This window comes from Priapulus caudatus, unplaced genomic scaffold (assembly GCF_000485595.1).
Source record: "Priapulus caudatus unplaced genomic scaffold, Priapulus_caudatus-5.0.1 Scaffold4, whole genome shotgun sequence".
Lineage (NCBI taxonomy): Eukaryota > Metazoa > Priapulida > Priapulimorpha > Priapulimorphida > Priapulidae > Priapulus > Priapulus caudatus.
The window spans coordinates 555,918-559,544 of NW_014577065.1; positions in this window are offsets into that span (position 1 = coordinate 555,918).

Consider the following 3,627-nt stretch of genomic DNA (forward strand, 5'->3'; position numbering starts at 1 on the left):
ATCAGCCACGTTCGGACAATGATGGCAAAGGCGGAATGCGTCCAATTAGAGGAGTTACGCCTGCAATACGTAAACTATTGGCGCGATGTGCTGTCAGCCAATGAATGTACGAAGCGCCTATTACTCACCTCATTGGATCTTTCTTTCAGATGTGGGTTGTTCTCCGTGGATACACGATTAATCTTTAATGACATCTCGTGATCACGTCATTTTTTTATCGTACCCGTTGCGCGGACTCGAGACTGTTTGCTAGTTGTGGACTGGATAACCGACTCATCACCCTATCTTAGTAGTCGATTGACTGGCAAGAACATGTCTCCAGGGAGCAACAGATTCGACGGGAACAAGGTATTTTTTCGTAAAACATTATTTATATTGTTTAAAGTTTTATGTGTCGATAGCCTACGCTAAAGATCATTCCCTTGTGAATCTATAATCATTAGTGTCCTGGGACCTAGACCCGTCCTGCGCGGCAGTACCTCGCACTTGGTTGTAGGCTTGTAGGGTTGTCATTTGGGTCTTGGGGGTGGGTTTGGTAGAATATCAAGTAGCATGCTGGAGTGGTGCCAAACGACCACGAGACGAACGAAGCTGAGACATATATGATGTAATGCATACACCTGGCAAAGCGATTAGTGTATGCGTATTATCAGTGTATTGACTTGTTGATTCTCCGTAACTTAACTCCCATTGCAAGACAACGTCCTTTTAGGGCCAAAAGCCAAAAGGAGGCTGGGGGGCGTTGGAGGAAGGGCTACGTATCTTCGCTCATCACGAAGAGATTACAGGTTTATTAAGCGTATATTCGAGTCAACGCCTAATAGGGGTTATACGATATTGATATATAATATTACTTATACTATTATATATTATATGCGTGCGTGCGGTGGTGTGTGTGTGGTGCATCTGTGTGGTGTGTGCGTGGCGTGCGCTGCGTGCGTTCGCCGTGTGGTGGTTGTGCGTGCCGTGTGTGTGTGTGTGTGTGTGCTTGTGTGTGTGTGTGTAGTGCGTGTTGTGTGTGTGCGTTGTGTGTGTGGTACACGTCGGGTTACATACATACATGTAATGCCATGGGTCTGTATAAAGAGATTTTTCTGATGGCTTTAAGCCGGTGAAGAGGTGATCTGGAATACGAGGAGAGAGGACGCACCGAGTAATTATTATAGGTCCAGCAGGAGTGCCCTGTTTTAATTGAAGCACACATTCGAGCCGAATTCACGCTTTCGTCTGCCCGCGCAGAGAGGTTCTCTTCATCCGCCAGGTTGAATACAAATGACGTGCGTTTCACTGTTGTGGCTTTTTTCTAATCTACCCCGAGGGTCTTCTTCTGACCGTAACGCTATCGCGGTCACGCTGCGCTGGGTGCTTGTTACAGTGGTCGCTTACGAGCAATCTGTGATCGATACTAGGAGTATGCGGGTGAGCGCTCTGCTGTGTAAATGTGGCTCTTGCCGCCTCGTAGTTTCGCTTCCCTTCTCGTTAGGAACTGTCGTCTTGTCACAACTGTCAGTGCTCCGCTCACACGGACAGTGGTCGCCTTGGCCGCTTGATTTAGTCAGTCCCGCGAGGTCAGATCTGGGGAGCTGTTGGCGTGCTCACATCTCTTGGGCCAAAATGCGTGGCCCCTCGTGAGTGCTTAGGTACATCTGGTCCAATAACTGGGAAGTCATGGCGCCCAAATGCAGTGGCAAATGTTTTCACCAGTGCCAGTCATGTTTGAGAGTCTGTCGCCGTACGGCCATTTTTCCATCCAATTGGGTATTGTTTACTATGTGCCGTTTTGTGTTCTTTCTCGCTTCAATAGCTCTTTCATGGACTGGCTATATTTCTTCATTATATACATTTATTATGATGGCCGTTAGGGGATTTCCGGTAAAAAGTGGATAAGCCAACACAACCCAGGTACCCAGCCCACAGTCATAGCGACTTGGGCTTGGAAAAGCGTGTTCCATTGGGCGGTTTTGGCTGTAGAGAAGCTACTACCATGAACACGAAAAACGGCGGTCTGCAATACAACGTGTCAGGCGTATTTGATGTTTCGCTATCCGAGCGCAATTCAGTGACGCCGGAATGGGCACCACGCCATCATTCCTAGCAACCCTATGTACACGACCCACCTCTACAGAGAATCGCCCAACCGCAAAAAATATCTGAAAATTTAGTGGACCGTTCCTATAGTTAGGGCTAGGAAAGCCATTAGTTCTTTGTCCATTTACCAGAATAGCCAAATGGCGTGATTCATAACCGAATCTGGTTAAGGTAGAGGGGTCCTCAATTTCAATACCAAGGGCATTCGAGCCAACCTGACCAAAGGTACTTTAGCCGGTTGGTTAATGAGGATTATGCAGTCGGGCATCTATGATTGGACAGGGCCGGTATAGAGTCTAACAAATTGTACCTCCGCTCGCCGAAACCCGGCCCGCGGATTTACCTAATCTTATACCAATAGTTTATAATATATAATATATACGTACTATATAGTATATAATATATATATATATATATAATAATAATAATTATCATATGTTTCATAATATTTTTTTCATCTTCTTTAAAATCACGAGGCAAAAATCTAGTCAGTGGTAGTGGTAGTTGTAGTATAGTAGTAGTAGTTTAGGCTAGTTAGTAGTAGGTAGGACTAGTATTTAGTTAAGTAGTGGAGTTCACCGCTACCATAATAGTAATATTAATACAGTAAACTCTCCAAATTACGAACGCGCTCAAAACCAAATCTTACGTTAGACCGTACAATTTTTTGACGTCCCAACACTATCTAAGACAGGTAAGATTTGCCTCGAATAGGCCCACCTATAAACCGAACTGCTCAGAAACTCGAACTAAGTGAACGGTCTCAATTAAGTGTGGTCAGCATTTTGAAAGAATAGACTATAACAACAACACAACAACAACAACAACAACAACAACAACAACAACAACAACAATAACAACACCAACAACAACACCAACAACAACAACTATAATAATAATAATAAAAATAGCAATACAAATAATCTTATTCTCTTTCTCATTCTTATTCTCATTCTTATTCTCATTCTTATTCTCATTCTCATGCTCACTCACATCCACTGCTATTTTCGTTGCCAGTGTCACGAGACTAATAATATAAATGATATTATCTATATAATCAAGTAGAACAAACGGAGGACGTCCAATAAAGCTGAATTAACCACATACGGTTGACGTTACGACAAATATGCACATATTATGTTACACGTATGTGATAAACTCAGGCGATATGCATCGCTCTACACTTTTAAAAACAAATAAACAATCAAATAGCTCAAGCTATATACGTAGAATATAGGATGAAAGTAGACTGATATAATTTGATCGACTGATTATTTATATATAATTATATATACTTGGTAAATATTCCTGGTGGCTGATGTATGTTCTATCTATGTATGTCTAGCCCGTTTTTATCCCTAGATTATGTGCACCCTATCGTTAATATAATTTCACGTTTCAATGATTGTATATTTATTTTATTTTTTATTTTTTATCTGGGCTCATTTGGATATCTAAATTAATTTGATTGCCAGTTTAGAATTTACTCATGATTTTGTCACGCGCAAACTATGCATGACGATGTTAGAAAGCAATTTA